We start from the raw sequence: 24,814 nt of genomic DNA, 5'->3' as shown, positions 1-24,814 counted from the left end.
CTAACTGTCCTCCTCTGGTCTGCACTGAGCTCAAGGGACCTGCTGGCCTCAGTTCTATGAATGGGCTGCAGGTATCTGCTCGAGTTAGGGAGAAGGACCAAGGAGGGGCCTGAAGCCAGGGCCGTGGGACCCTAGGGCCCTCTGGCTGGACCCTGGGATCCAGAAGCCTCTTCAGGGCATGCCTACAATGGCCCGAGGGTCTGCAAATGCTCATTCTTCCAGGGCCATGGTTTTTCTCACCATGACGGCTACTACCCTGGTCCCAATCACAGCCATCTCTCCTGTGTCACTACAGTGACCTCTTGGCTAGGCCCTGTGTCCACCTCACTGTGGAAAGTCTGTCTCCACACAGCAACCAGAGTGAGACAGAACATGCCATGGCTCTGCTCAAGCTTGCTGGTAGCCCCCAGCTTCATTCCAAATAAAATATGATCTTTCCTTTTTCTTTTTTTTTTAAGCCAGGATCTGTCACCCAAGCTAGAGTGCCTTGTCACAATCACGGCTCACCCTAACCTCTACCTCCTAGGCTCCAGTGATCCTTCCACCTTGGCTGCCTGAATAGTTGGGACTACAGGTGCATGCCACCATGCCTGGCTAATATTTTAAATTTTCTGTAGAGATGAGCTCTCGCTATATTGACTAGGCTGGTCTTGAACTCCTGGGCTCAAGCGATCCTCCTGCCTCAGCCTCCCAAAGTGCTGAGATTACAAGTGTGAACCACTATGCCCAGCCAGAAATCTAGTCTTTAAAATGGTCCACGAGATTTTCCAGGCTTTGCCTTGTGCCCTCCACCCTCCTTTCCTTCCTCCTACTCTTCCCTCCCTCAAGTTTTTGCTCCAGTCATGCCAGGCCCTGTTGTGATCCGCAACCCTGGCTAACAGGCAGGAATCATTTCTTTTCATTGGTTAGTTTCTGTCCTCTTTCCTACCTTGTAAATCCCAGGAGGGCAGGAGACACCCAGCCCTCAGCAGACAGCCATGTTTGCTAACCTTTTGTGGAACAATTAAATAAATCAATGACAAGCTTCCTCAGTTTCCCAAAGGAGGCTGTGGCCCAGAAAGGCTAAGGACATCCAGGCAGGACCAGAGCAGACAGGCCAATACCAGAGAAGGCATTGAGGCAGAGAGGGCTCTTGGGGTGAGCTCCATCCCAGGCCCCCCACTCAGTCACCAGCTGGGGCGAGTCAAGGGGGGCAACCCCAAGCAATGGCAGAGCAGAGGAGGCCCAGTGTGTGTGCTTGTGGGGGGCTGAATCAGTGAGCTAGGCCAGAAGTTCCTGAAGCCAAACACTTGGGTCTCTTAAACCCACTTGTTGCAAAGATCTTCTAGATTTATCCGTTGGTTTACTGTGCCCATCCCTTAGAAGCAAGGGTGGGAAAGGAAATGGCCAGGGCCCCATCATTTCTGGGCTGGGATGCTTTTGGAAGTGAGGGTCCCAGGGACCCGGTGTGGGGACCAGGGACCAGACAGGAGATTTGGGATGGGAAGGGAGCCTCGAGCCATGTATAGCCTTCCCATTCAGATTGTGGGGTTCACAGGGACAGGGAGGGATCCGGAGGGTGGAAGGGAGGGGATCCAGGCTTAAGATCCCCAGAGGAAGGTGTGAATACCTGTAGAGGCTGTGGCGAGAGCAGGCACTATGGACACAGCCGTCTTCTGCGGCGTGAGTGCGGCTGCCTCACTCCTCCCTGTGTGTCACTTAATGTTTGCGTTAAGTATTTACAGATATGTTCCCATGGCAACCGAGGCCTCAAAGTTACTCTCACAATTCTGTTTTCTCAAATGTGTTTCTCCGGTTGATTGCACAGTTTTCTGGAAGCCGGCCAGGCCCCATGAGTCACATTCCCTGCCCTGTGTTCCAGTGCCTTCTCCCCTCCCCCTCCAGATTCGAGGCTGCCCGAGCCTCCCTACCACATCCCCTTCTCTGAAACATGGCTCCTATGAGCCATCCTCCCCAGCTCCTGAGGCTCAGTTGGGCTGTCCCAGGGCCCACGACCCTCCATCACCTGGATCCTGCAGATTTCTGGAGCCATTGCAAGCTCTCCCTCCCCCAGGAAGCCTTCCCAGCTTTCCCAGCCACAAGGCAGACCTGAGCTTGAGCACCCCCACACCCTGTGTGCCCCTTGAGGTTCCTGAAAGGTGGGGCCTTCCTTCTTCACTTCCATTCCTGGACACCTGGCCCAGGGGATCAGTGACCCCTCCTGGTGTAGACATTTGGAGACTGCTTTTTGCATTACATCCCAAGCTCCGGCACTTTCTCAGGGGACCACCACTGAGGGTCCCTGTCCTGCACATTCAGCTGTTCATGTTCTGAGCCCTTGCTCTAAGTCAAGCACTGTGCAAGAGGCCCAGATAGACAGAGACAGTCCTGGCCCTCGTGGACTCTTCTCCAGGTGGGAGAGGCTGGAGATGAGTGAGAAAAGGTGTGGTGACACACGCTGTAGTGAAAGAAGACAGGGAGGCAGGTGGACGGCCGGGCTGCATTCGCTTGGAAGTTAGGTCAGGCCTTGGGGAGAAGGACAGAGGAGCTGGGCTGCGGTAGCGAAAGTGGCATCTGGGGCAAGGTGTCCGGCAGAGGGGCCAGCCAGTGCGGAGGCTTGGGGCGGGGAAGCTTAAGGAACAGCCACGAGACCAGGGCTGCAGCAAGGGACTGAGGAGACACTGAGGCAGCAGAGCCGGGGTGATGAGGGAGACGAAACCTCTAACTGGGTCTCTGAGTAGAGATAGCAGCAGGGATCCAGGAGGAGGCAGGCAGATAGGAAGGAGCGGGCAGTCGCTGGGGAGAAAAAGGGGGCTCCCAGTGGGCGAGGGTGGAGGAGAATGGGCAGAGGAGTGAGACCGTGGAGGCCAAGCTGCCAGGCCTGGTGGAGGGCAGGTGGGAGGTGCAGGCTGGAGAAGAGGTTGATGTGATTGTCTGGGGTCCCAGTGGGTCCTGTCACTGCAGCTGGAGTGAGGGGCTCCTGCGAATGCTCCCACAGTCCCCTTCCCCTGCCTAATTCCTTGTCTCCATCCACCACCAGACCTGACCATCAGAAGGAGATGGCTCCCTGGGGTGAGCCGGCATCCGGCATAGCATTGACAGGCAAAGACCACTGCCTCGCCAAAGCCCCAGAATGGGCACGCCCCTCCCCGGAAGGAAGGCTCCTGGGTGGAATGGTCCTCCTAGGGACGCCAGCCCAGGACAGGCGACTTCTCCCTCTGCCTGAATCAGCTGCTGCCTCTCATTAGGCCAAGGGTGGGAGCAGATGATTTCTCCCAGTTCAGCCCTGCCCTGGAATGGGGGGCTTGCCTGCCCAGGACTTAAGTTTCTGAGCCTGGAGCCATCAGCAGAGATGCTTTGAGCTCAGGATCAGTGTGAACCATCACTCTCTGTTGGACTCTGCTAGGAGTAAGAAGGCGCCAAAGATACCTCCTGGTTTGTTTGCTTGTTTGTTTGTTTGTTTTGAGTCAGAGTCGCACTCTGTCATCCAGGCTGGAGTGCAGTAGCACACTCATGGCCACCACAGCCTCGACCTGCTGGGCTCAGGCGATCCTTCCACCTCAGTCTTCCAAGTAGCTGGGGGCACGTGCCACCATGCCCGGCTAACTTTTCTTGATTTATTGTAGAGATGAGTTCTCACCATATTGCCCAGGATGGTCTCGAACCCGTGGGCTCAGGCAATCCTCCCACCTCGGTCTTCCAAAGTACTGGGATTATAAGTTGAGCCCGTGCCTGACCTGAAGATACCTCCTTTAAGGGCCACAGTCCTCACTCTGCTAATGGCTCATTGAGTGGCTGTGTCACAATTATTCGTGACTTAAGTCACCAGTACTTCACTGGTGTCATCAGTATGATATGTATGCCACAGTATGGGAAAGTTCCTGTCCACCAGAGAGCACACAGGCCTATCTGGTGCAGGATGATGTCCACCTCCCATCTCCCCCAAGCTCTTCTCTCACCACTCCTGTCCACACCTCCCACCTGCTCTGGGTCTGGGTAGGCAGAGAAGGGGGTGGGCTGTTAGTGTGGAGGCCACTCAGAACTGGTGACCCTCTAAGACTCAGATGATCCGAAGTCCTGGACAATACACACACCACTCTGGTTGGGTTTGCATGGAAAGTGAAAGGAGCCCAAAATGGAATTTCTCTGGTCTCCTTGAGCTCATCCATGACAATAATTCTTTCCCAATAGTCTTCTCCTAGAACCCCGGGCAAGTCACAGACATTGAAGTTAATATCTCCTAAAGAATTTGTCTTTCAGCTATTGGACCTGATCCTCTCATCCTTGTGGCTGGCCTGACTATCCATCCGATCATCTAGGAGGTGAGAGAGAGACTCCATCACTATAGCAACAGTTATGTGACTAACCCACTCATCTGCCTGCTATCCGTCATCGTGATGTGAGTTCCTGTGTTTACCTGCCCACTTCGTGATGACATAAAACAGACCACCACCCATCACCTTAACGACCTGCCCCCACCAAAGGAAAGCTTTTAAGGCATTCAACATTAAACAGCTTCTGCCATGTTTTTGTTAAGCTCTGGCCCAGCCATGTTTTTATTAAGTTATGGTTGGGCCATGTTTCTCTTTAAGCTCTGGCCACCTCCCCAATGTAGGGAGGTGAATCGCCTCTCTCTCTCTCTAGTCTACTTGATAAATAAACCATATTTTCCTATCTAATTTCTGTGCAATTATTTGCGTCTTGTCACAGCACCAGCCAATCCCACAGACTTAACAGAATGTATACTGACTTTCAGAGGGCACAAGTTGGATGCTTTTGTGAATTGGGACTGTTTTAGTAAAAGTCCCAAGAATACACTGGAAGAACAATCTGACACCCACTGGCCACCCCTTTCCGGTAGGGATGGATGGAATTACCTGCCCAATGCCCTCCCTCATTAGGGCCTCTCTCCTCCCTCTTCTCCTGTCCCTGCTGCTGGAGTCTGCTAAGTCCCAGAAGGCAGGAAAAAATATGGTACCTGTCAGTGTTGACACGGCTTGAGTCCCTGAAAGTGCCACCTTTAAGAAGCCAGAAGGCCCCACATTGCCTCTAATCCATCACTGGGACAGGCGCCCACCTCAAGGATCACTCCCATCATCAGCCAGTGACTAACTCTGGGCCCCAGGGAACCCCCTTCTGATGAGGAGATGGGCTCCCCAAAAGGAAGACAGATGTGAATACCACTATGAGGACAGGCATAAGTGACCACTGTAGCACTGAGGGGGCACTGAGCAGCACAGGTTTCCTAGAGGTGGCGAAGGGGAGAAAGAGACATGGACAACGGAGGACCGAACCCGGAAGGATTCCACGTGGGGGGGACTGGAAAGATTTCTGGGGGATGTGGGAATGGAGAATGCAGGCCTGAAGCGTGATCTGGGGTGTGTGGGATGTCCCACAAAAAGACCAAAGTGAGAGTGAGTTTTGGGGAGAGGAGGCCGGGGTTGCTGGGGCTGGGTGCAACTGCCCTCCTCTGTGCTCTCTGGTCTGTTTGTCCTTCCAAAGGGTCAGGAGCATGGGCTGTCAGAGGGACAGGGTGCAACAGCTGGGCCATACACACACGGGGGCATGGGTGAGGACAGTGGGGAAGTTCTGCAGGAATTGGGGGTCCCTGGAGGGTGCTGGGTAGAGAGGGAACTGGAACACTGCAAGGGAGGGGAAAGAATGAGAAAGCAGAGCTGGTGGGGGGCGGGGAGGAACTGACACATGGCTCCATTGTCCTCAGCACTTTTGTTGGCTCTTATTTGAGCCCCCTGGGGTGAGGAACACTGGGAGTTGGGATGAAGCAGAGCCTGTGGCCTTGGGAGGCCCAGGGTCCCCAGACATAAAGGGCTCTGAGGAAGGGTGGCCCTGCTCAGATTGGCTGCCTTCTCTCCTCCGCCCTCCGGGCCCCCTGCAAAGCCTTTCCACAATGGGGAGAGATTAACATTTGAAATCCCAGTAGAGGGCTCCTGTGGCCACTCCCCACCCCTCGTTTCCCCCCCAAAAAGGAAAACAGTCGTTGAAATTGAAAAATGGTGCTCAGTGAAGGGTTTAAAGACATTTTGAATTTAAAGTATATTTTAAAGGTCATTTTCAGCAGTAATTATGTTATAGTACTGGGGCTTTTAGCGAAAGGCAGAGTCCCACGGTCATATTAGACCAAACGGAGGCAGCAGGAACCTAGATCGCCTGTGGCCCTTGGGACAGGGCTGGGTGGCAGTTGGGGGGAGGGGTGGAAGCAGGAGGCTGACCCTTTCAGAGCCAGCGTTTGTCCCCAGGTCCCCAGGAACAGGGACCTACACAGTGAAATTTGGCCCTGGCATGAGAGGGGCCTTGGAGATCTCCCCCTGACTGGTCCACTTTAGGGGACTTATAGGACCTTTGAGAGCCAGCGTCTTGGTCATCGCTGGGTCCCCAGGTCCCCAGGCACAGTAAACTACACAGCTAAACTTGGCCCTGGCATGGGAGGGGCTACAAGATCTCTCCCAGGCTGGCCACTTTAGGGGACTTATAGGACCTGAAGGTGGGGCACGGTCTGGCTCCCTGCCTGTACCCTCACCCCCACCAGTGTCCTCTCCTTCTACTTCCAGACACTGTCATTCTGGGGTCCTCCTGGTAGCAGGCTCCTCAAACCATCTCAGGCCATCCGTCTTGAGGAGGAAGCCCCTTAGGACCAAGGCTCTTCCCCCCCCATCCCCCCGCCCCCGTCAAGGCCCCACGGGGAGTGCCTAGGCTGACATCTGCTGCTTCCTGGCCTGGGCCCAAGCTTGCAAGAAGCCTGCGTCGCTGTAATTCTGGCCCCTTGCTCATGGTCTACATTTTCTTGAGCAGATTGAGGACGTGAATACGCTGGCTACGTATCAGAACCTCATTTTCCATCCTGTATCCCCGACTAGCCCACGTGCCCCTCGGCCCACCCTTCTCAGTGAGCGCGTCCATTCTTTGCAGGAAGCCTCACCCACACAGACGCCTCCCACAAGCTTGTGGAAGCAACGTGCTGAAAATGCACACAGGAGCACCTACTATTAATCAGACTCAGAATATTCTAGAAGGGCTGGCTGTGGGTTAGAAGCTGGCCAGGCCCCAGGGGGTTCTGTGAAAAGGCAGTGGATAGAGATGGCAGCACGAAAGGGGTGTAGCTGGGATTGTAGGAAGAGACCCAAGGACTCATTAGGAGGCTGTGGGTAAGGTAATCTAGGAAGGCTTCATGCAGGAGGTATGTGAGGTGTGAGCCCAAGGCACAAAACAACAAAAGAATGAAGAACCATGAGCCACAAATAAAAAAATAAGCCACGGCTTGGCCTCTCTCAACTTTCTGGCACTGCTGGGGACAGCGTTTTGCGGCATCACCCCGTCCTCAGCTGCCCTGTCGCTGTGGGCTTCCTTTGGAGTGTGGAGGAGAAGCATCCAACCTGGCAATGCCCCCCACTCCTCCAGGCCCTGCTGGTCCCTGTGGCGCTTCTCCACAAGGGAGACACAGGGTGCAGCAGGTGGGCACCTGTGCATCGCCCAGGAGGAGGGGGTGGAGGTGGAGGCTGGTGGTCCCGGGAACTTGCGGTGGTCCTATTGACAACCAAAGGAATGAGGTTCCCAGGCAGGAGCCAGCAGGGCATGGGGCAGGGGTGGTGGTGGTAACCACATTGGTGGAGTGCAGCCGGCCCGGGGATTAGAGCCCTGGGGGTGGCTGTGGGACGGGGGTGGGGGGAGCAAGAAGAGGGGAAAGGGTGAATGTAAAAATATCTGGGAGACGTGCAGTGCTGGGCTACAGTGTTATTAAACTAAAGCATCTTATAAAACTCAAACCATTAATAACAGGCTGCCGCCACGTCGGGGTAATTTATTCAAATTGCGGGTCCGGGATGGAAGAGCAGATGTTTCAGAGCTGCTGGTGTCACTGAATGAGCTCCAGGGGAGGAGGGGGTGGTGCAGTGCCCATGGGGGGGCTCAGCTTCCTGCTTCACTTGCCCCCCTTAACGAATGTCTCCATCCCACATTTCCACAACTTGGGGAAGACTCATACCAGGCTGCTGGGAGGGAGGAGGAGAGGTCTCGCTGAGGACACTCAGGACAGATCAGTTAGTTCAACAAGTGCCAGGATGTAAAAAGAGGACATTGGAACAAGCAGGCAGGCCCTCCTGCAAAGAATGTTGGAGCTCCCACCCTGCCCTGTGCCCACCCAGTTGAAATGCCAACTCCGACATGAGGTCCTCCATGGTTTCCTGGACCTGCAACAAGGTGGCCTGGGAGTCAGAGGAGCCTGGGCTCCTTTCCAGATGCACTGCCCACAGCTGGTGAGTGACCCCTGGGCTCAGTCACCTCATCTATACAATGGAGCAGTAATACTCACATCATGGTCTAGGGGAAAAAGAAACACAGTGACCCACAGGAAGGCCCTGGCCCATGCCAGGAGGCTATAAAGGTTAGCAGGTTTCCTGTACTGACCTGACCATAAACGGTCACCTTAGGGATTGATTTGAAGTCTGTTCCTGTTCTCTTATTGCTTCACAGGTTTTACTCCCAGCCCTAGTCACACTGCCCAAACCCTGAGGCCAAGATCATGTTAGGGACATCTGAGGGATGTCGAATATCTCTACTCATTGCTTACAGGAGTGTCAGTATGTTAGACTGGAGGGACCTCGTGGCCTTCTGTCCTGATGGGGAATAGGCAGCTCTCACGGGCCCCCTTGGGCTACACAGAACCCTGGGTTTGGGCCAAACCTGCATCCCAGTGAAGGGTCAGGATCTCAGGTTTGGGGATCCGACCACAGTTGCTAGGACAGAGCCTGGCAGGTGGCCCCTGGGGACTGACTGCCAAGACTGGGAAAGTTGCTTGTAGATGGAAGCCCCCCTATCTGATGGTGACTTTTGAGTAGAGCAGATATCACCCTGTGCAGTTGTTTCTAACCTGAGCCTCCTCCCTCCTCGGAGCATCAAATGCTGGGGTGAGGGCACGGCTCTGGGGGTGTCTTCACACCTGCGTCTGAATCCCCACCAGGCCTGTGAGTTACTTGATGGTGAACATGCCCATTTTTACTTTTTTTTGAATTGGGGTGCAGTGGCATGCTCATGGCCACCCCCGCGTTTACCTGCTGGGCTCCGGCGATCCTTCTGCCTCAGCCTTCCAAGTAGCTGAAACTACAAGCATGCACTACCATGCCCGGCTAATTTTTTTTTAATTCATTGAAGAGACAAGGTCTCACCAAGTTGCCCGGGCTGGTCTTGAATCTGCGGGCTCAGGCAATTCACTTGCCTTGGCCTCCCAAAGTTCTAGGATTACAGGCTGAGCAACCGAGTCCTGCCCAGTTTTACTTCTTACCCCTATTCCCAACCCAGCAGGTTAGGGAACACCAAAGAGTCCCCACAAAGTCAGAGAGCTTGACTCCCTGCTTAAAATGCATGGAAAGGCAGTTTCTCAGATAACTTGGAGCTCAGATGACTGCTTATCAGTGGCCTTAAAGTGGGCCCAGCCCAATCAAGGGATGCTCTGTGCTGTCCCCCTAGGGGGTCACAGCCTGTGCTTGGGCTCTATGCCCCTGGCCGACAAGAGACCTTCATTGGCCCTGATGGCATGCCGCCATGGCAAGTTGGTACAGGACAAGTCCCAGTTGGAGGCAGATGCGACTCTTCCCATGGGGCCCAGCCCTGATGGTAACACCGTAATGTGATAAGAGGAGAATGGGAGGGCCCTTCTGTCCCCAACACAGCTGACCTGAAATGACACCACTAGACTGATAGTCTGTCAGGGAGAGATTGTCAAAGCACATTCTGCTTTTGAGGGGGACAGCATTAGGGCATTTGTCAAATGCTGAGGCCCAGCGAGAGGGCAGAGGGGCCACCTTTGCCACCTCTGTTGTCCCGCCACTCTGGACCCGGGATGGTTGGGGGAACTGGTTGTCAGAAGCCTTGGGTGAGACTGAGGGGCCACCATGATCTCCCCGGGAGAGGAGAGATCGGATGGGCCCAGCCTGCCCCCATGCCCAGCCTGGCCGTCCCCCAAGGTGCTCCCTGCCTGAGGGCTGAGAGGGTCAGTGGCGGCCGCCTGCCCTGCGCCTCTGCTCTGGGCAAATTGGACCTGCTTGGAGCTCAAGGTTCATTTCAAATGAAGGAGAAAGCGCAGCCCCACACTCGCGGGGCAATCAGCGCGCTCAGTGATGAATGGAGCCCGTGTCACTCAGCGAAAATGAATATTTCTTTGCGCTAATGGCCAGATGGTAGCAACTCTCCGATCCAAATTAAAACATGCATGATAAATGCCAGGAAAACAGAGGAAGACAAAACCCCAACCTGGAGTGAATTCTCTCTATAAATCTTCCCCCTGAGCCCCTCCCCCACCTCTACCGCGGCCCTGCTAATAGCCATTAAATTATTAAGATGTGCTGCAAGGAGAATGCCAATGTCAGTGGCACCGGCCCCACTGCCCACCCGCAAGCCCGTGGGGTTGGGGGAGGGGGGCGGAGGAACAACAGAAGGGGTTGCTTGTAGAAGTGAGCTGGGATGGCTGAGAAGGTTCCTGCTTAGAGACATGGTAGGAGATGAGCTTGTGGCCTGTGGGGGGGCCTGATGCCCAGCCAGGTTGGTGGAAGGTCAGATGTGGCTGCCCTCAAGGAAGGGACAGTCTCCACAGAGGGATGAGACAAGAACACCCACTTCCTGACCTTCTAGCTTCCAGCAGGGTGGACCATCAAGAGGGTTCTGATGAATGGCATGGAGCCAGGCAGGTGGGAAGGAGCTGAGAGGGCTGTCTAAACATAGGTGTGTGCCTAGAGGCAGCAGGTACAGGACAGGGCAGGGGCAGCTTTAGGGTTGGTATCTTATAGTGACAAAAGGACTCTTGACAGTACAGTTTAGTGGCCGACCCCCTGCCCAGCCCCCCACTGTAGGAGGCTGCGTGGCTCTCTGGTGGTCTCCCTGATTCTCTGTCCAGTCCTCCCTGCAGGTGACCTGTCTTGCCGGGTCCAGCTTCTGCCATCAATCACCAACCTCTTCCCTAGTGTCCAGGACTTCTCACCATCTTCTGGAACCCTCCAACTCTTTAGCATGACATTCCTTAAAGTCCTTCCTGTGGGCCAAATGATTTCCTCCTTTTCCCTGGACAGTCTGTAGGTCTAGGGTCCTGCATTCCTGGTCTCAGTGGCTTCTCAGCCTGGAATTCCTTCCAGTAGGTCATCCCCTTCAGAAAGCCTCCACTGAGTGCTCCAGTGGGCACAGGCCTCCCTCTGCCCTTGCTGTCTCCTGCTCTTCTTGTGCTCATAATGCCATCTTATCCCCCAATCCCCAAACTGTGAGATTCTGTGGGCCCCAAACTCGGCAGAGGCTTGAAGACTCCCATGCAGCCCGTGTGGCTTGGCCCATCAACTCTCCAGGAGCAGGGCTGCCTCTCATGGTTTAAAGTCACTTGCAATATGTCATTTACAGGCTTCAGGCCTCTTTGGACACCTGGGCCAGTTACCCTCTGCTGGGACATTGGACTCAGGTTCGTCTCTGCTGGCCTCTATAAAGTCTTTCTTATCACCAGGCTCCTGACAGAAAATGCCCTGACTGTTTTGGTTGTCTCTTCTCAAGCCAGGCATACACGGAGCTTGTCCACTTGCTCCTCCCAGCAGACGCTCCACACTCTGATAACACAGACCCTCCCTGAGACCCGTTACTACCCACCCATCCCCAAAGGGCATGGGTGAGGGGCCTGAGGAGCTGGGAAGCCCAGTCTGAGGAATGTAGTCCAACCTCACCCTCTGTGGGCCTGATGGTCGGCACTGATGTTGGGAGAACTTCCTCTGGGGGTCAGCACTCAGCAAGACCTGTAGGAACCGGTCTTGTGGTCTTGAGGAAGCCATGTTTCCTCTCCAAACCTCTCCTTCCTCCTCCATAAAATGGGAGTGCTACTCAGCCAGTACTGAAGAATTGCTGCAAGGTTCAGGGTTCCCTTTTGGGGGGCTCCTGATGACATCATGGGAGGATTGGGCCCTCAGGCTCTATACAACTTCTGTCCAGAGCCATGGAAGCTGCTGTCACAGGCACTGACCAATCCCCCTGTGCCTTGACTTAGGCTGGTAGAGAAGGAACAGCAGACAGCACACATGCGTGTCTGATCAGGAAGACTGGGCAGGACTCTGGGATGAGCCCGGTGAACTTGGGTTGGAGGGTGAGAAGAAACAGGCTTCCCCAGACTCAGACCCCATAGACATGTGCATCAGCCTGGTGAGCACACGAGTCTTCCTATTCTAGAAAGGGGACCATCCTCTTCTGTCAAGCCAATTCTTCTACATTACTTAAGATGGTCTGGGATGCCGCCTATTTGCCTTGCTTGCCTCTGTTTTCATGTCTGTGACACCTACCCCAGAAGCAGCTCTTCAGTAAACCTGTCATCTCCATAATCACCACCTCCAAGAAGACTTCCTTGTCCTGCCCCATTCTGGTGATTCACATGCTCAGTACAGCTCTGGCCCTGGGCAGTATGATTTTGATTTGCACGTGTCAATCAAACCTTGTCAGAGGTCCTTACCCCTACCACCTCCTCTCTTTCCCCATGGACTGAACTTGAAAAATGAAATGATAACCACAGCATCTGTCAACAGGGAAGATTCAGGAAGATTCACCAACTGGGTTCCCCCTATGGCAGCTCTGAGGGGGCGTCACCATCCACTTTACAAGTGGAGGATACAGCTCTGAGAGCAAGGCTGCCCTGTGGGAAAGGGATGGGTGGGCACTGGAGGGCCTGGCAGTGAAACCCAGCCCCGTCACTGCTCTTCTGAGCAGCTCTAGGACTGTTTCCAAAACCCCATTCTATCCATCTTTCCCCTGCCCCAAAGCCTTAGATGGCCTCCCTCTCAGATGGCAGAAATGCATTGATGTAAAAGCAGCTTCTGGAAACCAGTCCTCCCATTCCTGCCCTCCCCATTCTGACTTTTGGGGTCCTTCAAACTCACCTTGGTTCCGGTTATGTTCCCACTCGGGAAGCTCCACTCTCTGAGCTCATGTGGGTTCAAATCCTCCTTCCCACTGAAGGCCAGGCAGGGGCTACCTATCTGATCTCTCTGGTTCATGCCATCGTGCCCTTTCCTTGCCTTCCCCACCTCTGTGGTACCCTGGAACACCTCACCATTCCTGTGCTGTCATCAGGCTGTTCCCAGTGGGGGTGTGCTGGGGCCAGGAGGGCGCTGGACACTTCACTCCCCCGTCAGAACTCACTCAGTCCAGCACTGAGGACTGCCTGACCCAGGTGGGACTGGCTGAGAAACTTCTCTCCCTCACCTAGCCCATCTCTCATGGGATCTCCCTTCTCTGCAATCACAGAGGGGCTGGAAAGGGATGTCCTGGGAATAGTGACGGGGTGGGATATGAGAGAACCATGGTCCCTCTCTCTGTCATTCTTATTCCTGGACACATAGGCATGAGGCAGCTTTTAAATATCACCCAGAAGCCCATTTGCTATGATTAATATCCCATTTCCCCTGAAACAATTCTTTGCTAAATTAGCCGGGGCCAGAGGGAATTTGTTGAGGAGCTGCGAGTCTCAACTTAACTTTCCAAATGGATTAGAAGAAAAAAACTTCAAAAACAAAATGCAGATCAATCAACACCCCTCCTGCAGCTGAAAATCTAAAGTCCATTTACATTCAGCAGGTTTGCAGTTAATTATATTTTCCACCTATGGCAGAAGTTGCAGACATATTTATAATGTGCGTCTGCTCCACAGGGCCTCCGCGGGGCCCTCCCTGGGGACTCTTCCTCTCCAGCCTTCCCTAGCCACAGAAACCTGTCTTCATGCAGCTGCTGTTTGGGGTCAGTTGTGTAAATATGGGAGGCTTCTTGGATTTAAAATTTTCTTTTACAAAGGGTTTTGAGAAAGAAGGGAGACAGAGAAAGAAGTTTTGGGTCATGAGCAACAGGGATTATTGAGAAAAAAACTGCAGGGTAGAAAGCTGTGCTATAATCTAGGGAAACTAACGTCTGGGAGCGTTTAAACAAAAATGGCAGGGAATGTGGTCAGATGTGTGGTAGAACTTCCTGACTGTCAAAGAAGTCATTCCTTGAATGGGCAATTTGACCTGGCCTTGAGAGGTCTAAACTTTCAGTCCTTCCTGATCTTTCAGACCACTAGCACAGGGCCTCCCTGGGCACCATGTCCAAGTGGGCTATGCTGGCTTATGTCTGACATGAACTTATTGAACTGATCACTGTAATGTCTTTGTTTAAACATCATCCCCAAATATATCTGGGATTCAGGTATACAAAAGATCTGCCAGGCTGGGTGCGGTGGCTCATACCTGTAATCCCAGCACCTTGGGAGGCTGAGGTGAGTGGATTGTTTGAGCCCAGGAGTTTGAGATCAGCCTAGGCAACATAGTGAGACCTTGTCTCTACACACACACACACACACACACACACACACACACACACGACTAGCTGGCATGTTGGTACACACCTGTAGTCCTAGCTACTCAGTTCAGACTAGGCAACAGAAAGATCCCAACTCAAAAAAAAAAAAAATCTGCTTGGGGCTGGTTCATGTTCAAGAGAAAACATTACCATCTCTAGCTTGAGAAATTCAAGTGGGGACAGGATAGACCATGTGCACAAAGGTCCCAAGCCCTTGCAAGGAGACCGAGAGAGACTGAGGTGTTGCATTGCTTCTTGAGGATTTTTATAATTCTCAAGGGGCTGGGAGAGAGGTACACTCATGGGGTGGTGGTGGGCTGGGGGCTCTTGGGCCTTCCTAGGTCCCAGCCAACAGAGCAGTGCCATCCTCCATCCCAAAGTCCCCCTGGTCCACCATGGAGCCACCTCAGGACCCCTGGGCAAAGGACACCGCTGTAGAAGGAGCCACAATGATGTGCTGAGGACATCCTTGTCCAGAGCGGGGTCTGGTGGAGGACACAAGAAGATGCACCCCAACACACACATACAAAGGCCCGTAAGTGCAGCCCACACACAGCCCAGCTTCCAGAGGCTTCTATGGGACAAAAGAATGTAGGCAGGTGAGGGAGGGCTGTTGTTGGTTCTGAGGAGCAGATTCTTCTTCCTGTAGTTATTGGGCATCTTGCCACCCCAGATTACACACTCTGGGTCAAGATGGGGTTAGTTCTGCTCATCCTGGGGTCTTCCAGGCAGAGTCCAAGTAAGGATCCCCAAATTAGAGGTCAGGACATGCTGGACTGGGAAAGGGCGCTTAGTTTCCTACTGACTTGATATCATTTCCAGTTAGTTGTCTACATGCTAGTTGGGTGTGGTGGTTCATGCCTATAACTCCAGCACTTTGGGAGGCAGAGGCGAGAGGATTGCCTGAGTCCAGGAGTTCGAGACCAGCCTGGGCGGTGCACGCCTGTGGTTCCAGCCACTTGGCAGGCTGAGGCAGAAGGATTGCCTGAGCCCAGCAGGTCGAGGCTGTGGTGGCTGTGAGCATGCCACTGTACTCCAGCCTGGGTGACTGAGTGAGACTCTGACTCGAAAAAAAAATCTTCAGCATTCTAATTGGACATTTCTCTGCTACCCCTACTACCTGGGCCAGGGGCTTCCTCAGCAGAGCCCTGAGAGGCTTCTGTCCACCTAGAAGCTTTTATCCAGACAGTCATTCCTGCTTCTAACACTGGAGAACGGACACTTCTGTAGACTGAATCGTCACAAAGCGGGAGGACCAGCTTGCACGTCCATTTCATCTACACTCTCTGAACCGTGTATGGGACAGAGGTCTCGGAAAGTCTGGAGGTGAGTAACCCAGCATCGGGAGGTCACCAGTTGCATCCATGGGTGTCCCCGGCTGTGTCCCTGAGGCCCAGGCCCACCCCAGCAGCGTGCAGCCTCCCCACCGGGCCCACGGCCCTCAGCCAGTCACCCACGGTCACTTGAAGTCCTTGCAGACAACACGTTGTCTGTGTCTGTTTAGAAATAAAATAATGCTCGGAGGAGACGTGAGAAATTTAATAGGACTTTAAAAGCTGCAGGAACCTACAGGGCTGCAGATGGTGGAGGAGCCGGGAGAACAGTCTCAGCCACAGGTTTATGGTGGGGAACGTGGCCTCGGGGAGGGCCTCAGAGCCGAGTCACGCGCATTGTGTCCAACCTCATTAGCCAGCCTAGTGGGACACCACGGCCACACCAGTGCGTGGTGAGTGAAAGGACGCTCTGAAGATGCCACTAGTGTGGGGAGAGCAGCTAGACCAGCTGAAGGGCTGCTGGGCCAGCACCTGCCTCGGGGATGACTCCAAGTGTCACACCTGTCCCCTGAATTGGCCACATCTTCCTTGACCTGCCCAGGTCCTGCCAGAGACAAGGAAGTAGAGACCAGTGACAGAGATGGGAGCAGGTAGAGAGAAGAAACATGGGCTTTCAGGTCTAGAAATGGAGGCTGAGGGAGGAGGATGGGGCTGCTCAGTCCTTGGCAATTCTGCAGGACTCGGGGAGAGTGTGAGGGGGTCACCAAAGAGGTCTTATCACCCTCAGAAGTTTCCCAGGGTGCCTGAAGATAGTAGCTTATTGGCACTACTCCTCTAGGGCTTCTTCATGACTGGTGTCAAGGGCTGCTCCCTTGACCTCTCCCAGCCTCTCTTGAGACCAGCGGGGGAAGCCCAGGACACCATTACAGCAAGCTCAGTCCCCACCTATGTTTGCCTGAATCCTTGGGGTTCTCTGGGTCCAGTTTCAGTTACCCCTCTTTGCCTCTCCCCCCTGGGTCTGACAAAGGGGGAAACAGGAAAGCAGACCTCCATGGGCCAGGGGAAGACATGGGACCCCTGTGGCCAGGACCTCTCCTTCAGCTCAGGCCTCTCTGGCCACAGCCTAAGGTCTGTTGTCAGCTGGTGGCTGCACTTGGCAGTGTGTCTATGCCATCAGGCCAGACTCCGTGGTCGAGGTGGCCGCCTGTGTGTGCCTCTGTGTGTGCGTGGTTTCCAGGTCCAGGTCCTGTGAGAAGGGGACAGACCCTGGAAAGCTGTTGTCAGCCTTACTGTATTTCCCCTGGAAGGTTTCCCCAACGACAGACCTGCCTCCTCCTGAGCTAATGCCCTTAGGGGTGGTGAATGGCCAAGAGCTGGGCCTGTTACCCCAAGACCCTGCTGAATGGAGCCTCACTGATGGATAGAAAGAGACAAAGGGAACCCACAGGACAGACAGACAGCGCAGACACGGGCTCAGAAACAGAGTGGGGCAGAGGTGAACTGAGGTGCTGCAGGAGGGTGGCCCCTTGGAATCCCCGCACCCTCTCTTTCCTGGGACACTCCTCCCAAGCCATCGTAGTTTCTCACGTCTCCCCAGTGAGCCAGCTTGCTGGTTCAACTGTCATTTCGAGTTGAGATAAAAGCTGGTGGCCCCGGTCTGTACCCCATCCCCAGCCCCTGGGTTCCTGGGGAGGACATTCCTTTCCCACCTCCCCAGGAGCATGTGTGGAATTAGGGGTGTGTAGATCCTCTCAGTGTGTATGGGGAAGAAGTGAGACAGCACTGGCTCCCTCCAGACAATGCAGATGAACCTGTGATGGTTACTGGTAGGAGGTAGGGTGGTATCTGATGATGGCAGGGGCTTTCTAGAGGTTGGGCACGTCTCAGCCATTCATCCTTTTCATAATGACCCCCGCCTGGCCTAACCCTCTTGGGCCCACTGAGTGGGGTGGGCACACAGCCCAGGTCAGCCCAGAGGCTTCCCAAACAAGCTGGCTATCTGAAGCCAAGTCATGAGAGTTTCTTCCTCCCCATCCTTGACTCCCAGAAAGGAGAGCTCACCTGTTGCAGGAGCTGGCTGGGTGGGGAACTGTCCTGCCCTCTGGCCTTAGCACTCACCTGGATGGAGACCTGGGAAGAGGGGGTGGGGACAAGGCCACAGGGCAACTCACTGTGGGTGCCCATGAAGACTCCAGTCAGAAGTTGAGCACATACCAGCTCTTGTGGTGGGGTCTGTCTGCCCCTGGACATCCCTCGCCCTAAGGAGACACCATCATCTCTATCCCTAGCCTGTCTTGCTCTCCCAGTTAATAAATTGGTAGCCGGGCTTGGTGGCTCAGCCTGTAATCCCGCGCCTTTGGGAGGCTGAGGTGAGTGGATTGCCTGAGCCCGCAGGTTCAAGACCTGCCTGGGCAACTTGGCAAGACCTCATCTCTACAATAAATCAAAAATTCGCCAGGCATGGTAGCGTGCGCCTGTAATTCCAGCTACTTGGAAGGCTGAGGCTGAAGGATCGCCGGAGCCCAGCAGGTCGAGGCTGCGGTGGCCAGGAGCGGCCACTGCACTCCAGTCTGGGCAACAGAGCGAGACTCCAACTCAAAAAAAAAAAAAAATTGGTTTGCTTGTATTGAGAGTGAATCTGAGTTTATTTTTTATTTTATTTTTGAGGCCTCACTCTGTTACCCAGGCTGGAGTACAGTGGCACAGTCACAGCTCATGGCAGCCTTCACCTCCTGGGCTCAGACGATCCTTCCATCTCGGTCCCCGCTCAGTAGCTGTGACTACTACAGATGCACCCCACCATGCCTGGCTAATTTTTTAATTTTTATTTAATTTTTATTTTTTTGAGTTGGAGTCTCACTCTGTCGCCCAGCCTGGAATGCAGTGGCACATTCACGGCCACTGCAGCTTTGACCTGCAGGGCTCAGGTGATCCTTCTGCCTCAGCCTTCCAAGTAGCTGGAACTACAGGTGTACACCACCTGTAGTTTATTTATTTATTCTTCATTTATTGTATAGACAAGGGCTCACCAAGTTGCCTAGGCAGGTCTCGAGCCCCTGGGCTTAGGCAATCCTCTCAGTCCGGCCTCCTAAAGTGCTAGGATTACAGGTGTGAGCCACCATACCCAGTCAATTTTTTTTATTTTTGTAGAGATGAGGTCTTGCTATGTTGCCCAGGCTGATCTCAAACTCCTGGGCTCAAGCAGTCCACCTGCCTCAGTCTCCCAAAGCACTGGGATTACAGGGGTGAGCCACCGCACCCAGTTTTTAATGCTTTTCAATGTTCACCTCTCTCTCATTCCCTTCCCCCAGAAGTATTTAATGGCTATTAAATTATTTTAAACTAACTTAAAAAAAAAGCTCAGTGATGGTGCTGACTCAGGACCACCTCACTGTTTAATATTGAATATGCAATTAATAGATAGATGTTTAGGTCTGGCTCCCCATCCCCGCTACTAAAGGAAGAATAAAAGAGCTGATTAATCTGGACCAGGGCGAGTGTCGGGGTAGGAGATATATAGGAGACAGGAGATGAGGTTAGCAACTCAAGTCAGAGAGCTATTGCCTCCCGGGCGAGTTCAGGGAGAGAAGAGCTTGAGTTAGAGAGCTCGGGGGACCGCACTGTGTGGAGGGGGCTTCAAACACCCTTGCTCTGGTTCTAAGGAAACTGGCTGGATGCCAGTCTGCCTGGTTCCTCCCCAGGGTGCCTCTTGGCTCCCCCTCGGACGCCTGGCTCGGTGGCCTTGTTCTTGCCACTCAGACCTTCTTCTCCAGGCATGGAGTTGCCCACCTTCAGGGCCAGCGCCTTCGGGTGCTGCCTCCCCCAGGGTCCCTGGCTGTCCCGCACTGGGGGTCCCCTCTCTGGGACTGCTGGCAGCATCTCTGTCCCTGCTATTTGACTGTCCACGAGAGATGTGCCCTGCATCCTGGCTGTACTACATGGACAGGGTGAGATGGGGATAACCCAGGCCTGGGCCCTGTGGGGCCTGCCTCCCTGGAGGTGGCCTCCAGGTGTGCCCCCAGGGAGGCCGACAGTGTCCCCCATGGACAGGGAAGGGGCGGGAGCCAGCAGCATGAGCCAAGTAGTTTCAATCACTGGGGCCCCTCAGGCCTGAACCACCTTTATCCCTCAACCTGCTGTACCAGGGCCCTCAGGACTGGAAGTGCTCAGTGGGATGTGAGGAGGTACATCCATGCCCTTGGGCATGGGGTCCCTTCAGGCAGCACCCAGACTCCAGCTCAGACCTGAGTCAGGAGGAAGCTTGAGCACAGAGGCCTTGTGTCTAAGTCAGTGCCTTGCTGGGACCTGGAGGGTAGTGGCCTAACTAGAGAAAATGAAGCAGAGTCCTGGGTAGTACCAAGTCCCAGGGATGAGCAGGTTACCTTTGACCACACTCCAAAGGACACTTGGCTCTCCAAATTTGCAAGTAGCTTTTGCCTGTGTTGCTTTTTGCCCTTCATTTCCTGGTAAATATGGCGGGGAGGAAGATGAGAGAGAGACATTCCTCAGTGCCTGGCTGAGCTCACAGAGAGGGAGAGCCATGGCAGGCACAGGGCCTTGGGCCTGCTAGTGGGAAGGGGGGTGGAGAGCCATGGCAGGCGCAGGGCCTTGGGCCTGCTAGTGGGAAGGGGGGCATGGGCACCCAAGCCAGAGCCTAGGGTGATGGGGGTTGGCAGAAGAAGCCAAGGGTTTCTGGCCAGGAGATAGAAGACAGCTGTGACTGGCTGTCTTGTCCTGCTGCTTAGTCCTCCAGTGGTCCCAGTCCCGCCTGTACCTGATGTTACCTTCTCAGGACAGGAAAGGCCCAAACTCCTTACACTCCCCTCAGTGGCTTACTGAAGAGTTCTGGAGTTTTCTGAACCCTCCCTGGGCAGTTCCTGTTTCCAGAGGAGGTGCGGCCATTGTGGGAGAAGGGGCAGTTCCTGTTTCCTGGGGAGGAGCAGCCATTATGAGACAAGACAAGACTGGAGACAGGAGCTGCCTCCCCATGGGAGTGTCCTTCTCATGTAGGGCTGCTGGGTTCACTGCCTGGTCCAACCTCTGTGTGTACTTGAGGTGGGGCCCTCACTGGTGTAAAGGACAGAGCCTCACCTTGGGAGTCCTTAACCCTGTCAGGGCCTCAGTTTGACCATCTGCCTAAGGAAGAGGCTGAGGGCACAGTTCCAGGCAGCGCAGGACAGGGTCCAGCATGGATGAGGCCCATGGATGAGGGACTAGTGGCCAGGAAGGACAATACCCACCTCCCTGAGGAGATGGGTCAGGCAGGGGACACCTAGCAGGGACTTGCAAATTGTTTCCACCCTATGGGGCAAATGTGTGTCTCTCTCTCCCCAGGTGGGGTGGGACAGGCTCTGTATCATGGGGAGCGGTTCACTGCAGAAGGAGCTGATGCCTGGGTGGTCAAGGCTGACCTTTGACGCTAGAGGCATCTTCTTTTCTTTTTATCTTTTTTTTTTGAGACAGGGTCTTGTTCGACGGAGGTGCTGTGGTATGATCATAGCTCACTGCGGCCTCAAACTCCTGAGCTCCAGTGATCCTCCTGTCTCAGCCTCTTGAGTAGCTGAGACTACAAGAGGGTGCCACCACATCCAGCTAATCTTTAAACATTTTTTGTAGAGATGGGGCCTCGTTATGTTGCCAAGGCTGATTTTGAACTCCCAGGCTCAAGCAATCTCCCTGCTTTGGCCGCCCAAGATGCTAGGATTACAGGAATGAGCCATCGTGCTGGGCTGGAGGTATTTTTAAATTTAATTTAATTTTATTGCCTTTTCTTCTCCTCTGATTTTCTTTTAAACTTGCAGTATGTTTGGACTCACCTAGAAAAGCCTAGGACAGGGCTGTGCCCAGGGTGGGCCCTGGTTACCCCTGGGTCTGAGTGAGGGTGAGCAGTACAGCCATAAAGTCATTGCACTGGGAGGGTGGCTGGGGACAGAGCTGCCCCTGGCTGGCTACCTGCCCTGCCCTTCCAGGGCTGGGCTGAGCTTCAAAGTGAGGCAGTTCCTCAGCCCTGGTCTCCTTAGTCGGGTTCAGCCACCCCACACCAGATGGACTCCACGTTTGTGGGATGAGGTGTGCCCTTCTCCTCTGTCCCCCTGCAGCCACCTCCCATCTCCAGGACTGTCACCTCAGCACTGGCCTTGCATGTGCCTGTCCTCACAGACAGCCCCTCTCAGTTTTGCCCCCTATGGCCTGAATTGCCCCTTTGGGCACGCACAGCTGCAATCACTTCCCGCCTCCCTTCCAACTGTTCAAGTCTTGTCACAGTGGGATGTTGCTTAGGTGGGTCCACCCTTTTGGGGTTCTGAAGGGGCAGAGGAATACCCCAGGCCATGCTGCTTGTTTACTCAAACCCCAGTCACCCCCCTGTTTTTCACTCTCCACACCAATCACGCAGAGCTCCAAAGCCCAATCCCCAAACCTCAGCCATGAGGTCCCTGGGGGCAGGAGGAGGAGGCAGGGAGTCGCTGCATCAGGAAGAGGAGGGAGGGGTATCAGGGGGAGGGAGGGGCAGAGACAAGTGTGCCCTCACGTGAAGGGGGCTGGCGCAGGCAGCTACTACCTCCTCGGCTCTCGCTGTCCGCTGGCTTCACCTGGATCGGCCGGTTCATCTGCAACAGAGCACAGGGGTACAGCATTACAGAGGGCCTGGAGGTGAGGGGACAGACACTTGACATGCAGGTGCATAGGCCACACCCACGGACACGCGCACCCACGCACCCACACTCATTGTCACAAAGCCCCACCCATCTCCCCTTCACTGCACAGCTGTGGCCCCATTCTTTAAGGGGTCTTTAAGGGGAGCCTCTGGACTAGACACCCTGAGGTGCCCCCTCCTCCCACATTGAGCAGCTCTTGCTAGCCTGTGATATCAAAACCCCAGGGTGACAGATGTGCCTGCCTTGCCCCTCTATGGAGCATGAGGCCCAGATGTTCCCAAAGCACACTTTTGGCCTGTCCTGGTTCACTCAAGGCAGCTTGCTTTGCTGAAATGAAATGGCCAGGTAGGGCGTTGAGCATCCCGCCGCCCGACACCATGTTGCAGATGTGGCCTGTGGGTCATGGGTGACAGAGTCTCTGGGCCGCCCAGTTTCTGGGTAGGAGCAGAGCTCAGGGCTGGGGCTCCTGGTTACAACCAGGGTGTCCCTTCAGGGTGTGCGTGGGGCGGGCACAGCTACTCGTCCCCCGTGCTGTCTGGGTGCCAGGAGGATGCGAGGATGCGGCGGACTCCCCAAGCCTGCTGGACGCTGGCCTCCCTCAGGGACCTGTGTCAATGCCTTGTTCAGCCACTAGGGGTCTCTGGACTCCAGGCATCCTTGGGCTCGACCGCACTGCTTCAACATTCGCCTGGAGGGACCTGGGTGGCTCCCCAGACCCCTAGGTCCTAGCATATCTTAAGCAATAAAAATAATAGGGGTCCCGCAGAGGGGTCTGTCCTTATGTCTTTGCCGGGGCATCTGCCAGTAGCTTCTCCCCGATCCCTTAATTCATTTGCATTCTCCCCCCAAACTCAGACCTGAGAGGCAGGAGGGGCAGGGACAGACAACCCCATTTCAGAGATGGAGACGCCAAGGCAAAAGAAGTTCACGTGCTTTCCAAGACCTCCGCATGGCAGGACGAGCCTGGAGCTCGGGTCTGCCAGGGCTATTTCTGCACTTCTGTCCCGTGCCTGCAGACCTGCTGTTGCCAATTTCCTCCCGTACAGGGGCTGGACCAGCCAGTCACAAGCTTCCTCCTCCCTTCCGGTCTGAGACTCGAAAGGAGTTTTGGCTGCAGCGAGACAACTGGGTGGGGGAGTGTGGGTGCCTATGACTCAGCAAGGTGAGTCTGAGGCCAGGGGAAGGGCAGAGATGCTGCAAGGAAGGACAGAGACAGGAGGCAGGACACAGCAGACAGTGAAGTTGGCACAGGTAGCCAGGGGCAGCGAGACAAGACGCTGAGGCCAGTCTACTGAGATCGGCCAGGGTGTCATTTTTTGCCACCAGGTTCCCACTCGACACCCCTGATGGAGTTGAGGGAAAGAGAGGTGCTTTGTGTGTGAGCTCTGGCAGCAGAGGAAACTGCCATGTTTTGGCAAACTCCAAAGGCAGGGAGAGGGAATAGGAACATAAGGAAGGTGCTGGTTTTCCTGTGAACCAGCTCTGTGCTAGTCCTTGAGGAAAGGTTCTAGAAGGCCAGTCAGATACCTGGTTGAGGGAGACGGGTTCAAGAAAAGAGCCAGACTGCTCCTGGTTTCCTGTCCAGTGCTTTCTGGGACTCAGTATCCCTTCTTTTCTAGGTTGTCCATTTCTCCTAAAATGCCACACCCTTCCAGCCCTCCCCTCAGACTGCAATATTCTTCTACCCAGAAATGACCTAAGGACCGATCTGGACCCAGTTCTGGCCATGGTATTCTCTTGGGCTCGTTTCGACAACTTTCCTGCTTATGTAATTTTACCATTCTCTGAGGTAAGGACTATTATGTCCATCTTTTCAATTAAAGGCCAAAGCCCTGAAGTGTGGCAGACTGGGGTTCTGGCAGGGTGGGTAGGCATGACAATAATTCATCTCATTTGACTTCAGCTGCTCTGGGAGGAGGGGCCCAAGGAGGAAGTAAGGGGGTAAATGCCCATCAGGGAAGGGGAGTTTGGGGACAGGTTCTTCGGGCCATCAGATAGAGCACCACCTTTTCCGCCTGACCCCCTCAAATCTGGCCCTGCTACCTCTCACATCACCCCCCTTTCACAGTCCAGCACCTTCCTTCCCAAAGTCCATTCCTTGGGCCTGCAAACTCCCCCTCCACTCCACCCATCCTCTTCCTCTCGACTTTCTATTCACTCTTCCCCAAGGCTCCTGTCATGAACTGAAGTGCATCCCCCACAAATTCACACTGTGAAGCCCTAACCTCCAATGCGACTGTATTTGAAAATAGGGCCTTTAAGGAGGTACTTGGGTTAAATGAGGTTGCAAGGGTGGGGCTCTAGCCCCATGTGACTGGTGTCCTTTCAAAGAAGAGGAAGAGACACCAGGAATGGGCACACAGAGAGGATGTGGTGTGAAGACACAGCAAGAAGGTGGTCATCTGCAAGCCAGGAAGGGAGCCCTTGCCAGAAACCAGCCCTGTCTATACTTTGATCTTGGACTTCCAGCCTCCAGGACTGTGAGGAAGACATTTTGATTGTTTAAGTGACCCAGTCTGTGCTATTTTGCTATGGTAACACTAGCAA

At 54.4% G+C, this 24,814-nt stretch overlaps 1 protein-coding gene across 1 annotated transcript in view; it reads right to left on the bottom strand.

The window, feature by feature from the left end:
* CELF4 (CUGBP Elav-like family member 4) overlaps positions 1-22,214 on the bottom strand; it is a 76,880-nt gene extending 54,666 nt beyond the window's left edge. The window contains exon 1 of the mRNA XM_021716427.1: positions 22,141-22,214. The gene's annotated coding sequence lies outside the window, so the exon portion shown is untranslated. The remainder of the gene's footprint in view (positions 1-22,140) is intronic.
* Between the last annotated feature and the right edge of the window lie 2,600 nt (positions 22,215-24,814).

The sequence above is a fragment of the Carlito syrichta genome, unplaced genomic scaffold (genome assembly GCF_000164805.1).
Source record: "Carlito syrichta isolate Samal-C Ts95f unplaced genomic scaffold, Tarsius_syrichta-2.0.1 Scaffold308812, whole genome shotgun sequence".
NCBI classification, from domain to species: Eukaryota; Metazoa; Chordata; class Mammalia; order Primates; family Tarsiidae; genus Carlito; species Carlito syrichta.
Note: the sequence above shows the minus strand (reverse complement) of the source record. Positions and strands in the feature narration are given on the sequence as shown.